Source organism: Carcharhinus amblyrhynchos, chromosome 14 (genome assembly GCF_965287045.1).
Source record: "Carcharhinus amblyrhynchos chromosome 14, sCarAmb.v2.hapA, whole genome shotgun sequence".
NCBI lineage: Eukaryota > Metazoa > Chordata > Chondrichthyes > Carcharhiniformes > Carcharhinidae > Carcharhinus > Carcharhinus amblyrhynchos.
Genome location: NC_137337.1, coordinates 73,772,376 through 73,794,589, shown reverse-complemented (window position 1 = coordinate 73,794,589; position 22,214 = coordinate 73,772,376). Strand labels below are relative to the sequence as shown.

At 46.5% G+C, this 22,214-nt stretch overlaps 1 protein-coding gene across 6 annotated transcripts in view; it reads right to left on the bottom strand.

The window, feature by feature from the left end:
• The window catches only part of LOC145352783 (alpha-(1,6)-fucosyltransferase), a 565,169-nt gene that overhangs the window by 53,588 nt on the left and 489,367 nt on the right, over positions 1-22,214 (bottom strand). The window lies entirely within an intron of this gene.

Sequence of the window (22,214 nt, the reverse complement as noted above, 5' to 3'; positions counted from 1 at the left end):
CAGGCCTACCAGCAACGCCCCCCCCCCAACTCCTGCCCTATCCTCTTAACCCCATGTATTTATCCCACTAATCCCCCTAACTTGCACATTCCGGGGCACGAGCGGGAAATTTAACATGGCCAATCCACCTAACCTGTATATCATTGGACTGTGGGGGGAAACCGAAGCACCTGGAGGAAACCCACGCAGATATGGGGAGAATGTGCAAACCCCACACAGACAGTGACCCAAGCCGGGAATCGAACCCGGATCCCTGGTGCTGAGATGCCCTTCATTCACGGACATTTCTCTATACAGAAAAACTGTCACGCCCCACACTACTGAGCTTTGCAGTTAAAATCTCATCTCAGAAGTAAGGAAACAGCAAAATTGACAAATCAACGACAAATGAGGCTTTTATTTTGCAAACCAGATGTTGGATCAAAAATTGTCATCCAAATGACTTTGGACTCTGCTTTTCTTTTCAATACCTGACAAGGTTTCAGGGATCATATTTATATTACTCTGTGACTCATGGAAATATGTTATTTTTGTTGACCATTTACAGAAGAGCACATACTAACCTAAAAATATAAACAGATACTCAAAATGACAGAACAGCTCTGAATTTTAAAAAGTTTATTAGTCACGAGGAGGCTTATATTAACTCTGCAATGAAGTTACTATATAAATTCCCTCGTCACCTGTTTGGGCGCACTCAGGGAGAATTTAGCACGGCCAATGCTCCTAGCCCGCACATCTTTGTGCTGTGGAAGGAAGCTGGAGCATCTGGAGGAAACCCACGCAGACACGGGGAGAATGTGCAAACTCCACACAGACAGTGACCTGAGCCGGGAATCAAACCCTGTTCCCTGGCGCTGTGAGGCAGCAGTGCTGACCACTGTGCCACTGTGTGTAGGGAGAAGCAAAGCAGCGGAAGATGCCGGAAGCAGGGATGAGAATTTGGCAGGAATTACTGCAGCTTTTGGGTATTTGAATGAAATGTGAAAGCTCTTTGGGGCTGGGATTCTCCGGTGCGATGTGGATGGAGTTTTGGCTGGAACGCCAGATTTTCCATTTTTGCACAACGCAGTGTTCCACCGTAATCTTTGATCCCCTTACCAATCAGGAGCCTATCGATCTCTGAGTTAAAGACACTCAATGACCTGGTCTCCGCAGCCTTCTGCGGCAAAGGTTTCCACAGATTCACCACCCTCTGGCTGAAGAAATCCCTCCTCGTCACAGTTCCAAAGGATTGCCTCTTTACTCTGAGGCTGTGCCCTCGGTTCTTAGTCCCAATGAACAATTAAACTTTCTCAAAAACTCCAAATTACTTTGGGATTTGGTATTCCAGGCATGTACTGGCACCAGAGAATGAGAATGCCACCACAGATGGCAGCAGAGAATCCTGCCCACTGTGAAAATGAGACAATTCAACATCGCACACAGAAAAACATCGAAACTAGAAGCCGGAGGAGGCCATTTGGCCCTTTGAGCCTGTTCCACTATTCATTTCAATCATGGCCGATCATCAAATTCAATGTCCTGATCCCCCCCTTTCCCCCACATGCCTCAATTTCTTTAGCCCCAAGAGATACATCGAATTTCTTCTTGAAATCAGGTAACGTTTTGGCCTACATTCTGTGGGAGTGAATTCCACACGTTCACCATCCTCTGGGTGAAGCGATTTCTCCTCACCTCAGCCCTTATCCTCAAGTTATGACCCCCTTGTGGGTGGCACACTGGCATAACGGTTAGTGCTGCTGCCTCACAGTGCGAGGGACTCGGGTTCAATTCCGGCCTCGGGTGACTGTCTGTGTGGAGTCTGCACGTTCTCCCCGTTTCCGCGTGGGTTTCCTCCGACTGGTTAGGCGGATTGGCAGTGCTAAATCGCCCCTTAGTTTCAAGGGGATTTGCTCGGGTAAATGCATGGCATTACAGGATAGGGCCTGGGTAGGATTGGTGAAGACTCGATGGGCCAAATGGCCTCCTTGTGCATTGCTGGGATTCTATAATGATTCTATGAACCCTAGTTCTGGGCTCCCTCATCATTGGGAACATTCTTTCTGAATCTACCCTGTCTAACCCTGTTAGAATTTTATAAGTTTCTATGAGATCCCCTCTCACTCTTCCAGACTCCAATGAATACAACCCAAACTGCCTCAAATTAGAGATCTTGATTTTTTTTAAAAAGGAGCCTGCTTTAAAGAACAGAAGGAATTCCAAAGTTGCTTTATTTTTATTATGTAATGACCTGGAATTAAAAAAAATGCAATGCCACGAACCAGAAAGGTGCCACATGGAAGGAAACAGATACAGATGGAACACAGTTTAATAAATTGGGATTTTTGGCACAGATACAAACAAAAGGCTTCCTTCCGCCCATAAATTTCTCTCATTCTCTAGTGCCAGTACATGCCTGGAATACCAAATCCCAAAGTAATTTGGAGCTTTTCGGAGAGTTTAATTGTTCATTGAGACAAGGATCCAAGGGCACAGCCTCAAGAGTAAAGAGACAACCCTTTGGAACTCTGATGAGGAGGAATTTTTTCAGCCAGAGGGTGGTGAATCTGTGGAACTCTTTGCCGCAGAAGGCTGTGGAGGCCAGGTCATCGAGTGTCTTTAAGACAGAGATAGATAGGTTTTTGATTGGTAAGGGGGTCAAAGGTTACGGGGAAAGAGTGGGAGAATGGAGTTGAGAAACATATCAGCTGTGAGCGGATGTCGGAGCAGACTCGATGGGCTGAATGGCCTATTTCTGCTCCTATATCTTAAGGCCTTATTTATAAATACACCAACGAATAAAGCATAACTTCTTCATTTTCAGAATGACAAATACATCCCACTGCCCACTAGTGGGATGTCCCCATCATGCTGGACATTTGAATGGCTCCCCATATCCGTGTGGGGAAAATTGCCGCATCGGGGCTGGAAAATCCTGGCCTTAAGGACATTTACCTATCCAATTTTGTTCTTAACAATTTATGCCAACCACTGAATATGGAAAGTATTCTGAAAAGGGGAACGATTTAATAAAAATGTCAGGGTCCAGTGTTGGGGGGTATTTGAGTTACCTCGTACGGGAGGGGGGGGTGCAATTTGAATCTTTATTGACAGTATAAAATGGACAAAATTGGACTGATTGCCCTTCAGATACTGTCGGATTTTCTGTCCAATTGAAGTCAACTGAATGTGACATTCAGTCCCCAAGATATCAGTCCCATTTCAGGATATATTTTAATAAATAGGATTTGACTGATCCATTCACTGTAAATCTGTGACCCTGCCATTCGCTCTCTCACAGCAGAAATACCCCCGAATAAAAAACACTGCAAAGCTCTAACCCACTTTGCAAAAACATCCTGGGTGATTTTAGTGTTAAATAAACATATTTAAAAGGACAATCCTTTAAAACAGAGATGAGGAGGAATTTCTTCAGCCAGAGAGTGGTGAATCTGTGGATAAATATTTAAATAAATATTTAAACATACTTCTCCACTCACCTGACGAAGGAACAGCGCTCCGAAAGCTAGTGGCGTTTGCTACCAAATAAACCTGTTGGACTTTAACCTGGTGTTGTGAGACTTCTTACTGTGTTTACCCCAGTCCAACGCCGGCATCTCCACAGCATTTGTTGCCCATCCCTAGCTGCCCTCAAGAAGGTGGTGGTGGTGCCTTCTTGAATTGCTGCAGTCCCATGCTGTGGGTGCTCTGGTTTCTTCCCACAGTCCGAAAGACGTGCATTGGCTGGGGTAAATTCTCCCTCAGTGTACCCGAACAGGCACCAGAAAAAGATACAAAAGTCTGAGATCAAGTACCAACCAACTCAAGGACAACTTCTTCCCTGCTGCCATCAGACTTTTGAATGGACCCACCTTACACTAAGCTGATCTGTCTCTACACCCTAGCTATGACTGTAACACTACATTCTGCACCCAAAAGAGAAAATGCTGGAAAATCTCAGCAGGTCTGGCAGCATCTATAAGGAGAGAAAACTACATTTTACTACATTCTGCACCTTCTCCTTTCCTTCTCCCCTGTGTACTATAAGACCATAAGACATAGGAGCAGAGTTAGGCCACTCGGCCCATCGAGTCTGCTCCACCATTCAATCATGGCTGATTTTTTTTCTCAACCACATTCTCCTGCCTTTTCCCCATAACCGCTGATTCTCTTATTAATCAAGAGCATGTCTTAAAGACACTCAATGATCCGGCCTCCACAGCCTTCTGCGGCAAAGAGTCCCACAGATTCACCACTCTCTGGCTGAAGAAATTCTTCCTCATCTCTGTTTTAAAGGATTGTCCTTTTAGCCTCTATGAATGGTATGCTTTGTCCGTATAGCGTGCAAGAAACACACGTGACAATAATAAATCAAATCAATCAAGTAAAAGCTCTCTAGTGATTTATGGAGAAGTAGTTATGGAGTAGGTCGTTATCCCAGTATTCAGATCCATATCTATTCCTCAACCAACCTCAGCAAGTTATTTAATTTCTCATTTATCACAGTGCGAGTTCCAAACCATGACCAAACTTGACAATGAGCTCTGATGAAGGGTCATCTAGACTCGAACCATTGGCTCTATTCTCTCCCCACATTTGCTGTTGGACCTGCTGAGATTTTCCAGCATTTTCTCTTCTTGTTTGAAAAGTGACGAATTGGTGGTGAAGAACAGTGAGACATCCTGAGGTCTGGGAAGGGGTTATATCAATGCAAGTTCTTTCTTTCATTCTTAGGCGTGTTTTTTTTGAAAAAAGATACCATCTGAGTTGCTGTCAGAAATTGTGGCTTGTAATATTTCAGCTGTTCCTCTCTGCAAGAGAGCAAAACACGAGGACAAGGTGCCAACAAATAAATTCACAGCTCAGGTTCAGAGTCTAAGCTTCCTGAACACAGCCACAGATCTTTTTATACACAGGCTTCTGTTGGCATCTTCTGAATAATATAACTGCTGTTTCAACGATTTATGATAACAGCTTTTAAACAAATAGGCAGATGATAAAAGCATCAAAATTTCAATTTGGAATTCCAATTTTTCCTTGCTGTATTACAGAAACTCATTGAGCTATTGTTCTCAGCCACAAAGTACATCTTTTTCATAGAATCTCCATGGTGTAGGAGGCGGCCATTTGGCCCATTGATCCTGCACTGACAACAATCCCACCCAGGCCCTATCTGTAACCCCACATATTTACCTCAACCGTCACCCCACTTATTTACCCTCCTAATCCCCTGACAATAAGGGGGCAATTTAGCATGGCCAATCCACCTAACCAGCACATCTTTGGAGTCTGGGAGGAAACCGGAGCACCTGGAGGAAACCCATGCAGAAACGGGGAGAATGCGCAGACTCTGCACAGCGTCCCGAGGCAGGAATCGAACCCGTGTCCCTGGCACTGTGAGGCAGCTAACACTGTGCGTAATTCTGTACAGTATTAATAAATGTCTCTTTTCCTTTCTGATTGCTGCCTTGGCCAACTCTGACTGGAGAGACCTTGGCAAACAACAAACGCATATCTGCTTTAGATTTGTCACCAATGGCAATCATCTCCGATCATGAGGGGTCAGATGCAACAATTTCTCTTCCCTTTTCCAGCAGCATGCCTTCAGAATGTATCATATTATTTGTCTGTGAGCATCTATTATTAACTGATATTCTCATAGCTTCCTGTTCACTGGAGGAATTTCTGCTTCACGTATTTGAAGCAGGACAGTAAATGATTCAAACCACTCGCTGTCCTGACTTGGAAATATATCACCGTTCCTTCGCAGAAATCCTGGAATTCCCTCCCTAACACATAGTGGGTCAACCCACAGCACATGGACTGCAGCGATTCAAGTCTCACCACCACCTCCTCAACTAGGGATGGGCAATAAATGCCCATGTCCCACGAATTAATAAAACAAAAAGGGCTCAGGTTCTTGAAGGGGCATTGCACTAGTGGCGTGTAAAGCCCCGTTACAAGTTAATAATGGGCGGCATGGTGACACAGTGGTTAGCACTGCTGCTTCACAGCGCCAGGGACCCGGGTTTGATTCCTGGCTTGGGTCACTGTCTGTGTGGAGTCTGCACAATCTCCCCATGTGTTTTCTCCGCTGTCCTCCCACAGCCCGAGAGACGTGCTGGTTAAGTTGATTGGCCATGCTAAAATTGCCCCTTAGTGTCCTGAGATGTGTAGGTTAGAGGGATAAGTGGGGAAAATATGTAGGGATATGGGCGGCACGGTAGCACAGTAGTTAGCACTGCTGCTTCACAGCTCCAGGGACCTGGGTTCGATTCCCGGCTTGGGTCGCTGTCTGTGTGGAGTTTGCACATTCTCCTCATGACTGTGTGGGTTTCCTCCCACAGTCCAAAGATGTGCGGGTTAGGTTGATTGGCCATGCTAAAATTGCCCCTTTGTATCCTGAGATGTGTAGGTTAGAGGGATTAGTGGGGAAAATATGTAGGGATATGGGAGTAGGGTGTGGGTGGGAGTGTGGTCAGTGTGGACTCAATGGGCCGAATGGCCTCTTTCTGCACTGTAGGGTTTCTATGGTTTCTTCTATGATTTTCACAGCAACTTCAGTGCAGCATTAATTAAGCCTACTCATGACACTTTTTTAATTAAAGTGATTATTTTTTGATGACACAAACCACATCTCTGCATTGTACATTTACAATTCAGCAAGTGCGGCAATTATACTGGATTCCAAAGATGTCTCTCCTGCAGCCAAACATTCTCCCACTAATGTTAGCCTCTGGTGAGGCGTGCTGACATTTATTCATCAGAATCTTGAATAACAACGTTTCTGACCACTTCTTGAGAGGGAGGCAAAACTAAACAAGCTTTCTGTGCTCAGTGCGTGGGTTTCCTCCGGGTGCTCCGGTTTCCTCTATCAGCCCGAAAGATGTGCAGGCGTTAGGTTGGTTGGCCAAGCTAAATTGCCCCTTAGTGTCCCTACATGTGTAGGTTAAGGTCTGGGATTACAGGGATGGGGAGGCCTGGGTACTCCTTCTGCACTGCAGAGATTCTATATTCACGGAATGGGAAGAAGTACAGTTCGGAGTTGTTGACGGTGACTTGCAGCCTCTGTGGAGGTCGTTTATCCTTGGGTATAGACAGCAGGAAGGTTCAGGAAGAGAACATTGAGACAAAGGACGTCACTGTGAACAGAGATTTGAAGTATTCCGCACAAAATGGGGCTTAGTGAGGTAAATACGTGGGGTTATGGGGATAGGGCCTGGGTGGGACGCTGTGTTAGAAAGTCAGTGTAGACTCGATGAGCCAAAGGTTCGGTTCCTTTGTAGCGCTCAATCATAGGGTCCCTGCAGTACAAAAGGAGGCCATTGGGCCAATCCACCTAATCTGTATATCTTTCGGACGGTGGGAGGAAACCGGAGCACTCGGAGGAAACCCAGACAGAAACTGGGAAAACTCCACACAGACAGTCAGCCAAGGCTGGAATCGAACCCAGGTCCCTGACACGGTGAGGCAGCAGTGCTAACCAATGCGTGATGGACTGGACTTTGTTCACAACCCTTCATTGTTTCTTGCTGTCTTGGTCAGGACAGGAACCATACCAAGTTGTGATACATCCAGAAAAGAATACTTTCTACTGTGCACCTGTAAAAATTGGTGAGAGTCATAGTGGACATGCTGAATTTCCTTCGCCTCCTGAGAAAGTAGAGGCGTTGGTGGGCACTCTTAACTATCGTGTCAGTGTGGGGAGACCAGGGCACGTCATTGGCGATCTGGACATGTGGAAACTTGAAGCTCTTGACCATTTTGACTTTGTCCTCATTGATACGGACAGGGCCACGTCCTCCTAAAGTTGATAACTATCTCCTTTGTTTTTCTGATACCGAGGGAGAGATTATTGTCGCCGCACCAGTTCACCAGATTCTTTATCTCCTTCCTGTACTCCATCTCATCACTGACCCACTATGGTGTACGCTACCTCTTAATGTTAAAGCCTTAAATTCCCATAGCCATTTCAGCTGATTGCTTTTCACTGTGTTTAATACAGCCTCAGCAATTCCACTGGTTGAGTTTCACGATTCCTCGATTTAACTGAGGTTAGGAATTGCCTGAATTAAGGGCCCTTCGGTACAGAAACATAATGAGTGTTTGTACAAACTCAGCACAGACAGTTGGGAGATGTGTCTCTGTCAGGCGGCTGCCAAAGTCCTTAAGTGAAGAGAACTTCAGCCATCTCAACCCAGGCGACCCCCGTGGAACTGCAGCATCAAGCTGAAATGTGTTCCCAAATTCAGCACAGCTGGCACTGTGTTGGCCGTTCCTCTCAGAGCCTTGACAAGAACAGATGTTCTGGGAGATGAGGCCACTCACCATCTAGTATATCAGCAATAATTGTTCCCCTATCTGCCCAGACCTCAATCAGCAGATGGCCTCCATGGATAATGCCTGCCGCTCATCTTCACCCAGTCCCACCAACATGACTCTTTGACAAAGGGTCATCTGGACTCTAAACGTCAGCTCTTTTTCTCCTTATAGATACTGCCAGACATGCTGAGGTTTTCCAGTGTTTTCTCTTTTGGTTCAACATAACATAAGCCTATTTCAACCAAACCTGATATCCAACTCTCACAGCTGAGCCAGCAAAGGATTTAGAGTCAACATTGACACGTGACTAGTCAACTAGCAGAACAACATCCTTGTCATTTAATTCTGAGAAAGGCTTCAGCAGAATTACAAATCAAACACAAAACAATTCCCAAGATTACCCAAGCAATAGGTAAATGGTTTTGTACAAACTAATGCCCCGTGGCAGCGATGGAGTAACACCATTTCTGGTAGCTGCAGTAATTCTGTATATTAATAAATATACTACTGCTGCAATTAAGCAGGATTCAAAATGCAGTTTTCAGATTTTTAATATCACATAAACTCCTGTAAAAACAGACCTCTTCTGCCAACAGGAAGGGACATAATACCCATGAGTGACTGTTGCTTCTCACTGTATAAATACAATGAACTGTCTTTGGTAAAACACTCATGCTGCTTGCAAAGGTAACAATAAAAATTAAAATAAAAAGTCATCCGCAGTGGTGCTGTGATGATACTGTGCCTTTACGAAATATATTTTAGTCATGGTTCAGTACTGAATGAGTTTACTAGTCTCTTCCATTTTATCAGAGCCATTGTGCCTGGATCCAGAAGCACTGTACTGTTACTGCAGCAACATAATTGATCTTAATTGATGCAGTGTTTTTTTATCCGAACTAATGCCAGGTTCTGTTATTTTGTGTTTTACCCTGGGATATTTCAGAGTAGGGCTTGGTTAGATTGATTGACAGGCAAGGTCATGTAACTGGCTACAACTAGGCTTATACAGAGAACTCAAGCAGTGCGCTTTAGGGATTTTTAGAGAGAAGTCACTTTCTCTGCATCTCTTGCTCCATCAGAAGTGCAAACTAGAATCTATCAAGAAATAAGCTTTTCTCTCCCAGATTCTATTGTCTAGGGATTGGAGCTTTCTCTGGAAGTTGCTGCATGAGAATCAGAAGACAGGTATTTGTCTGGATCACTCTCCAGAAGTGTCAAAAGGCTGAAAGTCCAGTACCTATGTAAGCAGCCTGGGTTTCTTTTCTAAAGAAGGGATTCATGTCTGTGGGGGAATACTGGAAAATTGGAACAATAGAGATAGCTAGCTGTAAAGATATATAATTTGTCATGTTTAAATATTTTAATTGGTAAAAGTTATGCTAATTGGTTTTGTTACATTCTCACTGTGTTCTTAAATAAACTTTGTTTGATAAAAGCTCCCGAATGGGTCACTTGAATCATACCTGGAGGAAAACGCCTTACGCTCACCAATGCCAAATATAAAAGTTAGGGTCTAGGCTAATTTTATAAAATACCTTGGAATTTCTGATCTGGTCCTTAACTGCGGACAACTGACATCACAGCCTAGACTGGTGACCAGCAGCTCCACTGTATGCCTGCTAACTAAACTGCAGCACCTCAAACAGACAAATCTACGTGCGTTGTACCTTGAAAAGAAACACAGATGTCAAACAATTGACATTTTAAGAACTATCAATTGCTAATGTAATGTTGTTTGACTGGTTTAAATTACCCAAATAGATGAACCAATAGCTCACTTGTGTCTGCAGTGGTGAGTGACCAGATGTGATTCCTCGAGTGAATTCCTGCAAAGGGATCAACTTTGTATTTCTACTGCTACGAAATGTGTACACTCCCACCAACCGCCACCCCGCACATACACACACTTATCCCTAGATTAATAAACATTCAGTGACCGATCAGATTCACCCGCTCAGTCCCCGAGGTTCCAGAACTGTTCGCATGTTCATTACGTCACAGATATAGATTGAGTGGTGGTATAGTTAAAGCTTTTTTTAACAAAGTTTATTTATTAGTCATAAGGATACATTAACACTGCAATGAAATTACTGCAATAATCCCCTAGTCGCCACAGTCTGGCGCTTGTTCGGGTACACTGAGGGAGAATTTAGCATGGCCGATGCACCCTAACCAGCACGTCTTTGGACTGTGGGAGGAAACCGGAGCACCCGGAGGAAACCCACGCAGACACGGGGAGAGAGTGCAAACTCCACACAGTGACCCAAGTCGGGAGTCGGCTCCTGGCGCTGTGAGGCAGCAGTTCTAACCACTGTGCTCTACCCCCCTTTAACGTGGAGATGAGGAGGAACTACTTTGCGCAGAGGATGGTGAATTTTTGGAACTTGCTGCCCCAGAGTGCAGTGGAGTCTGAATCATTGAATGGTTTCAAGAAGGCGATAGATATATTTCTAATTTTTAAAAATGGGCTAAGGGGATATGGGGAACATGTAGGGAGGTGGATTTGAGACCAGGGAGAGATCAGCCATGACCTGACTGAATGGGGGAGCAGGCTCCAAGGGTTGTATTTGCCGACAGTTAAAGCCTGGGTGGCACAGTGGTTAGCACTGCTGCCTCACAGCGTGAGGGACCCGGGTTCAATTCTGGCCTTGGGTCACTGTCTGTGTGGAGTTTGCACATTCTCCCCGTGTCTGCGTGGGTTTCCTCCCACAGTCCAAATATGTGCGGGTTCAGCTGATTGGCCTTGCTAAATTGCCCCAGAGTGTTAGGGGGAATAGGCAGGGTAAATGCATGGGGTTACGAGGATAGGACCTGGGTGGGGGCTGGTGCAGGCTCGATGGGCTGAATGGCCACCTTCTGCACTGCTGGGATTCTGTGATTTATTAGTGTCACAAGCAGGCTTACATTAACACTGCAATGAAGTTACTGTGAAACTCTGAATTTCTGTACTTTATTTATTATTAGCATTCAAGCCACTAAGAGTGAGGTACACGTAATTCTCAGCGATAATTAACAGCTATTCGTCAGTCATAAAGCCACACTCTGGCGCCTGTTCGGGTACACTGAGGGAGAATTTAGCACGGCCAACGCACCTAACCAGCACGAGAAGGGTTTTGCTCACACGGCATTTCATTACCAGGCATGCGCTGCTGTCGCACGTGCGCTTTGGAACATCGGCGCACGGTCCCCAGTGTCTCGCTCCAACTGCACGTCTTTGTGACCTCTCTATCACACAGTCAAACAAACTGAGCTAAAATAAAACTCTACCTGAGTAAGCTGCATGAATCAAGAACAGACGGTATGGAGTAAACATGGCGGGAGTTGGGGGGGGGGTGTGGGGGAACGGTGGGGGAGGAGGGCTGTTCATTTGCAACTAAAGGCACTAAAGTGTCTGAGGCTAATATACTTCATGTATATTAGGCATCAGGCATCGATCATACCCACCTCAGGCAACACATGTAATTATTTGCATAGTGTCTTAATTAAAAGTTGAGCTTTCCACTTTGCATTTGGAGTTTCGTGCTGAATACAATCCGCTGCATGAATTAAAGATATCGCTTTCTGCAGGATCTGCTGTCCTGTGTGACATTATAGGGTAGAAGGCAGGTTGTGCGGGTGATGCTTCTGTTTCCTTGGGTTCAGAATATTAATCACCAAATCTTTACAATGCAAAAAGGAGGCCATTCAGCCCATCGAGTTTGTACAGGCTTTCTGAACAAGCTTTCTACCCACTCTCACTCTCCTGCCTTAACCTCACATAGTCTTTCTCTTCAGATAGCAATCCAATTCCCTTTTGAGTACCTCAAACGAACCTGCCTCTACTGCCCTCTCAGGCACTTTGCTCCAAATTCCAACCACCCTCTGGATGGGAAACGATTTTCCGGAGATGGTTCCTGGCTTGTGGCTCCAAAGGCAGTGTTAGCCTTCACATTCTGCCCCCAATCCAGCACACATGGAGTCACTCTGTTTGTGCGTGAGCAGCAACAGTGGCTGTGGGTAGATAATGTGGTTGTTAGGGGCATGGCTGCCACTCCAAAACCTCTCCTTGTCCAGTTCTTATACATCTTTCAATAGGGTGGCACAATGGTTAACACTGCCGCCTCACAGGGATCCGGGTTCACTGCTGCCTCACAGCGCAGCTTCCGGGGGAAGCGATGGTCTAGTGGTATAATCGCTTGACTATTAATCCAGAAACTCACGTTCCGGGGACCCGGGTTCGAATCCTGGCACGGCAGATGGTGGAATTTGAATTCAATTAAAAAAAATCTGGAATTAAGAATCTACGGATGACCATGAAACCATTGTCGGAAAAACCCATCTGGTTCACTAATGTCCTTTAGGGAAGGAAATCTGCCGTCCTTACCTGGTCTGGCCTGGTCTACATGTGACTCCAAAGCCACAGCAATGTGGTTGACTCTCAACTGCCCTCAGGCAACTAGGGATGGGCAATAAATGCTGGACAGCCAGCGACACCCGTGTCCCATAAATGAATGAAAATTTCAGCCTTCCTTATGGAATACTCTGTACAGTGACGCCAATCGTCCCCTTTACCGCAGCTTGAACTGAAATTAAGGTCCCCCCACCATCCCGATGAACCTCATCAGCAATGATGTGAAAGGTTAACTGGAGAAACAAAAGTTTTCTTTAACAATATTAGTGTTGTTAAGAGAAATTGCAGCAAGAATGAAGGATAGATAGTCAGCCCAGTGGAATACTATGGTAATGGTCTGGATCCCCAGACCATTACCCTGGGTCTCTGAATTACCAGTCCAGTGACTATACCACTACCCCACCGCCTCTCCGAAGCAACAGCATGACTTGGCTGAGTTGTCCAGTGGCAAAAAGGCATCATAGGACGGGGGCTGAACCTGAACTCTGTTTTCCAGCACCACACGACAGAATACAAAACGACATTGTAGAAAAAAAAAACTTCACTCGGAGCCGATTCCACTCAAAATTCTTCCTTCAGGGTCAGATAATGGTTAAAGTTTTAGCTGGATTCGGAGCGTTGGGATTCAGACAGGGAAATCTATCACCCACATCCCTCCATTAATCAGCCTGTCCAACCCAATCTCAACATCTCCACTTCTACAGGTCAACCAAAAGTAAACAAATGATTGTTGCTTCTCTTCCCCGCCTCTCCACTAAATTCTAATTTAGTTTCCTCTCATGGTTGGTGATAGGTATAGCAACCGCTCTCCTTCCCCAGGCCCTCCGATAATAAAAATACAGTTTTTGATCGGACAACCATAAGTACCTCAGAGAACGAGCAACATTTTGATTCTCCTTGTGATTATGCTTTCATCCGTCAAGCTCAGTCCAAGATCGAATAAAAGGACTGCTCTCTTTGTGAATGGAGTTCATTCTGTGAGGCCCAGAATCCCAGGCGTTGGCCTCTGTACTCAATGGACTGCCATCACACCACGATGGCACAGTTATCGCCAGACTGCTCTCTCGTATCGTCTGGCCTGCTGTCATTTTAACCACGTGCTCGTTCGCCAAAGCAGACTGATTACGTTTCGAGTTACCCTGCTTTCTATCTGGCAAACATGGGTGGCACGGTGGCACTGCTGCCTCACAATGCCAAGAACCCAGGTTCGATTCCAGGCTTGGGTCACTGTCTGTGTGGAGTCTGCACATTCTCCCCATATCTGTGTGGGTTCCCTCTGGGTGCTCTGGCTTCCTCCCACACTCTAAACATCGTAGAAGAATCACAGAATCCCTACAGTGCAGAAGGAGGCTATTCGGCCCATCGTGCCTGCATCGGCCACCCAGCGCTTATCCCCGTAACTCTTCACGTTTATCCAACGAATCCCCCTGATACTAGGGTTAACTTAGCATGGCTGATCAACCTAACCCGCACATCTTTGGACTGTGGGAGGAAACTGAAGCACCCAGAGGAAACACGTGCAGACACGGGGCGAATGTGCAGACTTCACACAGACAATGACTCAAGCTGGGAATCGAACCCGGGTCCCTGGTGCTGTGAGGCAGATGTGCAGGTTAGGTTGCTTGGCCGTACTAATTTGCCCCTTAGCATCAAGGGGCTGGGAGGGATTGTGGTTAGAGCAGATGCGATGGGCCAAATAACCTCCTTCTGCACTATTGGGATTCTATGACACTGACTGGCTGCAGTCCTGTAGGCAGCAACTCCGATGAGATGTGATCTTCCCTTGGGTGTAGTGTGTTCCCATAAGCAGCGTCCATGGTGATATCCATCCCATTGAAACATTAGCTTTCCCGTGCTGCTCTCAAGTGGCTGCTATTCAATGTGTCAGCTCAAACCCAATTTTAAAGCCAGCCCTAATTGTACCAGATTAGTTCCTTCAACGTGACTTGTCCACTTGGTGGTGGGTGGGTGGGGGCATAAAACATCATGAATGACGGCGGCACAGTGATTAGAACTGCTGCCTCACAGCGCCAGGGACCCGGGTTTGATTGCAGCCTTGGGCGTGTGTGTGTGTGTGTGTGTGTGGAATGTACACCTTCTCCCCATGTCTGCGTGGGTTTCCTCCAGGCGCTCCGGTTTTCTCCGAAGATGTGCGGGTTAGGGTATGTCTGGGGTGCGTGGGGTCCTTGATTACGCTGGCTGCTTTCCCCAAGGACGCGGGGCGTGTAGATGGAGTCCACGTAGGGAAGGCAGTATGCTAGCAATGTGACTGGCTGAATCAGCTGTTTAGTTAACTACAACACGAACAAATTGCCAGCAATGTGATGTACGGGAGCATCTGTTCTCTTGACTGATGGTAGTCTATAGCCTTCCTCTTTTTAGAATGACTTTATATGAGATGACTACAGCTGTTGGCAGCAGGTGCCCTGTTCTCTTGACGTATGAGTGAGCCGTGAATTTGAAAAATAGCCCGACGGATACCCCTTGGCAACCATCAGTTTTGACAGGACAGACAGGCACTGCAGGGTGGAAATTGCTTCATAGATCACGGTTCTCTCTCTAGACAGCCATGACTGTGGAACTGTAACCATAATCTGATACTGAGCTACGTTACACCGTATGATGGGATGATGATGAATATGCATGAGGACCCAACGACACAAGGCAAAATAATCCATTTATACCACGTCATTCCTTCTTGCAGCTTTTATACTATATCACAATGAATCTATCGGCCAGTTTTTCTTCCTCTATCTCGATATATACTTTCCTGCACTTTGGGTTGATTTATTAAACAGCCTTGTTATCACCACTGCGCTGCAGAAATCAAACTGTCCAACGCAGGAATCAATAGCCCCCACCTGTCCCCCCCGGGGGTCATCCAAGAGAAAGCAGTTTCTGATCCTCAAGATCATTCGCCAAGTTTGTCAGTAATAATTAGTGGGCCCTCATCACACAATGGGTGACAAATCGTGTCAGAACTCTCGTCAGGCAAAAGGTGGTGACTGTCTGGAACAAGCTGCCTTGGGCGGCATGGTAGCACAGTGGTTGGCACTGCTGCTTCACAGCTCCAGGGTCCTGGGTTCGATTCCTGGCTCGGGTCACTGTCGGTGCGGAGTTCGCACATTCTCCTCGTGTCCGCGTGGGTTTCCTCCGGGTACTCCGGTTTCCTCCCATAATCCAAAGATGTGTGGGTTAGGTTGATTGGCCATGCTAAGAAATTGCCCCTTAGAGTCCAGGGATGTGTAGGTTAGAGGGATTAGTGGGTATAGTATGTAGGGATATGGGGGTAGGGACTGGGTGGGATTGTGTTCAGTGCAGACTCGATGGGCTGAATGGCCTCTTTCTGCACTGTAGGGTTTCTATGATTTCTATGAAAACCTCAGCAGGCCTGACAGCATCTGTGGAGAGAGAATACAGCCAATGTTTCAAAACGTTGGCTCTATTCTCTCTCCACAGATGCTGTCAGATCTGCTGACATTTTCCAGCAATTTCTGTTTTTGATCCTGGTGACAATCACAGACCGTATTAAAAGATGATCAGTTGGATAAGACACTGGATTATATTGGGCAGCACGGTGGCACAGTGGTTAGCACTGCTGCCTCACAGCACCAGGGACCCGGGTTCAATTCCAGCCTCGGGTCACTGTCTGTGTGGAGTTGGCACATTCTCCTCGTCTGGATTTCCTTTGGGTGCTCCGATTTCCTCCCACAGTCCAAAGATGTGCAGGTTAGGTGGATTGGCCACACTAAAAAAAAGGCCCTTATTGTCCCAAGAGGTGTGCATTAAGTAGACTAGTCGCGGGAAATGCATGGGGTTATGGGGAAAGGAGAGAGGGGAGGGTCTGGGTGGGAATCTCTTTCGGAGGGTCAGTACAGACTCGATGGGCCGCATAGCCTCTTTCTCCACTGTAGGGATTTCTATGGTTTCAGTCTTGGCCCCAGCATGAACCTTCTCAAGCACAGAGAGAAGAGAAAATTGCAGCAAGAAATTAAATGCGCTGAAAGGAAGTGATTATTCCATGAGTGGTGAACAGTGGCTTGGTGATATAGTTGCTAGACTAGTAATCCAGAGACCCAGGCTGATGCTCTGTGGACCCGGGTTCAAATCCCTCCACGGCAGATGGTAGAATTTAAATTCAATAAAAATCTGGAATTAAAGCCTAAAAAACGACCGTGAAACCATTGTCGATTGTCATAAAAACCCATCTGGTTCACTAATTCCCTTTAGGGAAGGAAATCTGCTGTCCTTACCTGGTCTGGCCTACATGTGACTCCAGAGCCACAGCAATGTGGTTGACTCTCAACTGCCCTCTGAACAAGGACAGTTTGTAGTTTGTAAAGTTATGAAGGCTCACTTTATTAGTATCATAAGCAGGCTTACATTAACACTGCATTGAAGTTACTGTGAAAATCCCCTAGTCGCCACACTCCAGAGCCTGTTCGGGTACACTGAAGGAGGATTTAGCATGGCCATTTCACCCTAACCAGCAGGTCATTCTGACTGTGGGAGGAAACCGGAGCACCCGGAGGAAGTCCAGGTAGACACGGGGAAAGTAGGGATGGGCAATAAATGCTGGTCAGCCAGCGACACCCCGTCTCATGAATAAATAAAGAGGTTAGAGGGGTTAGTGGGATAAATATATGGGGTTATAGGGATAGGGCCGAGGTGGTACTATTGTTGGTGCAGACTTGATGGGCCGAATGGCCTCCTTCTGCACTGTAGAATTTCTATGATTCTATGAATTGAATAGACCATCATTCATCCCAGCTGTGTTTTGGCAGGGACTCAAATGATACGTTTACGCTACAGACTGATTTCGAAAAGCTGGATTCAGGACGGGAAAAGTTTGAAATATAAAAAAAGCAAGAAGCCCAGAGCTGGTTAGCACACGCCTGTAGTGCAGCAGCACTCAGAGACGACGGGAGAGTGACAAGCTCCAGGCAAAAACTGGGACACTTATCAGAGCCGACACTAATTGCTTTTTATTGAAAGTTGATAATCCGGAGAGCTCTGAGATACGGTTGTGTGTGTGTGTGGGTGAGTCACATTTGAATCTTTATCATGCTGACTGAGTGAGCACTTAATAATTATTCATTTAGCGTGCCGAGAATTAACCCAAAGACAAGTGAGTGGAAGGGTTCCTCGGAATGAAAGCAGCATGTTTTAAAGTGCAATGAGAAAGGGTCACCTGGACTCGAAACGTCAGCTCTTTGCCAGATGCTGCCAGACCTGCTGAGATTTTCCAGCGTTTTTCACTTTGGTTTCAGATTCCAGCACCCGCAGCTGTTATCCGCTGTTTTAAAGCATGGTGTGCATGATGTCGGGCGGCACGGTAGCACAGTGGTTAGTACTGCTGCCTCACAGCGCCAGTGACCTGGGTTCGATTCCCGGCTTGGGTCACTGTCTGTGTGGAGTCCGCACATTCTCCCTGTATCTGTGTGGGTTTTCTCCGGGTGCTCCAGTTTCCTTCCAGAGTCCAAAGATGCGTGGGGTAGGTGGATTGTTCGTGCTAACTTGCCCCCTTTGTGTCAGGCAGACTAGTTAGGATTAAGGCATGGGTGATGGGGTTAGGGCCTGGCTGGGATTGTTGTCGGGACAGACTTGGTGGGCTGAATGGCCTCCTTCTGTGCTACAGTCACATGGAGGCCAGACTTAGCTGAGGTAACAGTTTCCATTCCCTGAGAAGCATTTTTAAAGTTTATTTTTTAGTGTCACAAGTAGACTTACATTAACACTACAACGAAGTTACTGTGAAAATCCCCTATTTGCCACACTCCGGTGCCTGCTCGGGTACAGAGGGAGAATTTCGCACGGCCAATGCACCTAACCAGCACGCCTTTCCAGACCGTGGGAGGAAACCAGAGCACCTGGAGGAAACCCACGCAGACACGGGTAGAATGTGCAGACTCCACACAGACAGTAACACATGAGGCAGGTTAGGTCGATTGGCCATACTAAATTGCTCCATACAATCAGGGGAATTAGGGGGGTAAACGTGTGGGATTACGGGGTTGGGGCCTGGGTGGGATTGTTGCCAGTGCATGCTTACACAGCGTCTCTGGTCAGACTGTTACGTGACGTTATTCCTCATCAGCCTCTGGAGAGAGATTTGTTCATCTGCCTCCTGCCAGTCATCGGCTGTTGATTGAGGGTTCGGTTGAGTTGTTGAGTCAAAGGAACCGAAATGACCACAGGTCTTGCGGCTTTTCAGGTTGCTTTTTTCAATTAAAATAGAGACTGGAGAAAAATAAATACTGAGGGCTGAACAACAACTGGCAACGGATAGAGAAGTTAATGCTTCTCCCTTCACGGTTCATGCTCAGAGTGTGACAATGATCGAGACACAGCTTCTGCAAAAATATAACTCCTCGATGATAAACAGTCGCTGAGGCCAATACACTTGGAGTGTGAAAGCCATTAACTAAGCTCCTGGATGGCGAAGCGCTCGGTGAACTGGGCAGGTCAGTACTGGATAGCCTGAAGCATAAGCATCACTCAGAGTGATCGGCCAACGTAGCTGAGAGGTTGCAACTCTCGGCTTATTACTTGGGGGGTAGAACAGGACCATTCGGAGTGTGTGAGTACTGAGCGCCAGTTCCACTCCAGCGCCACTACATAAATCATCATCGGCACAACAGAAACTGCAAATCCTTTAATGGAAAACACAGCTAAAAAAAGCCAAATCTGAAGTCACCATACTGTAGCGAATTGGAATCATAGAATCCCTACTGTGCAGGAGAGGCAAATCGCACAGTGAAGTCTGCACCGACCCTACAATGGAGCATTCTATCTAGGCCCGAGCCCTGTAACCACGCACATCTATTGTAGCCAATCCATCTAAAAAGGGCAATTTAGCATGGCCAATCCACCAAACCTACACATCTTGGGGCACTAAAGGGCAATTTAGTATGGCCAATCCACCGAACCTACACATCTTGGGACACTAAGGGGCAATTTAGCATGGCCAATCCTCCAAACCTACACATCTTGGGACGCCAAGGGGCAATTTAGCATGGTCATTTCCCCTAATCTACACACCTTGGGGCAAGAAGGGGCAATTTAACAGGGCCAATCCCCCTAACGTACACATCTTGGGGCACTAAGGGGTAATTTAGCATGGCCGGTCCACCTAATGTACACACCTTTGGAGTGTGGGATGAAACTGGAGGAAACCCATGCAGACACGGGGAGAATGTGCAAACTCCACACAGACAGTGACCCGAGCCGGGAATCGAACCCGGGTCCCTGGCGCTGTGAGGCAGCAGTGCTAACCACTGTGCTACCCACCGTGCTATTCCTGTGCATTAGTGGCCTTCATCATTCAATGTTACCTTTCCCTGTCTTCCAACATCATCTTTTAAAAGAGTTCTACAAGGCCCAAATTCATTTCCCTGGAAAATTGCCCCTTTGCTGAACCATAACTCCATAGTGTTTATTCTTTGATTAGACTCAATGCAATTTATTACTTCCTGTATTTTTTATGTGTGGATCCTGCCATGCATTTAATCTTAAATTAATGATGTTTAATCATTTAAAAATGCCACACACAATAAAAAGCGAACGGCACTAAGCGGAATAAATTTATTAGCCCGCTATTGTTACTCAGAAACCTCAAAGGTCTTCATAACACCTTGAACCGTGTTTCTTTTGCCCTGCACCTCATCATAATCATAAATCGTTTCATGATTTGTTAGTTCACAAATGTTTCATTAAATATCTGTATCATTTGCTTTGAACTTGCTTCCAAAAATCATGTATACCTTTATGATGACATACTTTAGGTAAAAAATAATAATGATTCTCAATCCAGCCGGAGCCATGAATTTAGCTTTTTAAAACTAACTTTTTAAAACACCAGAGGGCAGAATCATAGAATCCCTACAGTTCAGAAGGAGGCCATTTGGCCCATCGAGTTTGCACTGACCACAATCCCACTCAGGCCCTGTTCCCATTATCCCATGCACTTACCTTTGCAAGTCCCCCTGATACTAGGGGGTAATTTAGCACGGCCAATCCACCTAACCTGCACATCTTCGTGGGACTGTGGGAGGAAACTGAGGCACCTAGAGGAAGCCCATGCAGACATGGGGAGAACGTCCACAGTCACCCAAGCCGGGAATCGAACCCAGGTCCCTGGTACTCTGAGGCAGCAGTGCTAACCACTGTGCCACTCAGTCCCTCCTGCCGGTGGGATATTCCACTCCTATCGAAGCCAAGGCAGTTTTGAATGCCTCGCCACAGGGTGGCATGGTGGTTAGCATTGCTGCCTCAGAGCGCCAGGGACCCGGGTTCCATTCCCAGCTTGGGTCACTGTCTGTGTGGAGTTTTCCGGGTTTCCCCGTGTCAGCGTGGGTTTCCTCCTGGTGCTCTGGTTTCCTCCCACAGTCTGGAAATGTGCAGGATCGGTGCATTGGCCACGTTGAGTTGCCCCTTGGTGTCCCCTGGTGTGTAGGTTAGGAGGAATTAGCTAGATAAATGTATGGGGTTATGATGTGCAGACTTAATGGGCTGAATGGCCTCCTTCTGTAGGGATTCTATGACTTTATGACCCTTTCCTCACCACATCAGGGCTACAAACGTCAGCCAGAGACTAAAGCAACTTGAGATCACAATCCTAGGTGACGAGCCCAATGTGCGTTACTGTATATTTCACATTCCACACCACTGGAATAGGGACAGCAGGGCTGCAAAACTCAGCAGACAATAACTCCTGTGGAATGCAAAGAATCCACTATCCCGTTAGCAAGGCATTAAGGCAATCACTGGAGGTATTCAACTGTTGGTGATGGACCAGTAAGCTTAAACATTTGGACTAAGGGATCCCAGCTAAGAAGGCTTTCAGGAAATTATCTTTGGATCCTTCCAGCAGTTGGCAGTTCACATGAGCAACACGTCTTTCGGACTGTGGGAGGAAACTAGAGCGCCTGGAAGAAACCCACGCAGACACGGGGAGAATGTGTAAACTCCACACAGACAGTGACCCGAGACCGGGATTGAACCTGGGTCCCTGGTGCTGTGAGGCAGCGGCGCTAACCACTGCTCTTGTGCCACCATGCTGCCCTCAGTGTACCCGAACAGGCGCTGAAGTGTGGCGATTAGGGGATTTTTCACAGTAACTTCATTGCAGCGTTAATGTAAGCCGACTTGTGACGCAAAGAAATAAACTTGAAGAAGAAGAAAGCTATTTAACCCTTTCTCACCTCATCAAAACAACATGCTTGCATGTAGATAACCTACACATTACAATGCAGTTTACAACTCCACCCATGATGCCTTGCACTGATGTTTTCAGTATTTGGTCAGGTTCAATACATCTCTACTCTTCATATCATTTCTCCTTCCCACCCACCGGACGATAGCCCTTGAACAATTTCCACCATTGTTTCTCACTCCCACCCGTTTCCTTGAGTTTGCCAATTCGTTATCAGTTTGTTTTTATTCATGTGTGACATGTGGACATCACTGGCTGGGCCAACATTGATTGCCCATCCTTGAGGGCATTTGAGAGGCAACC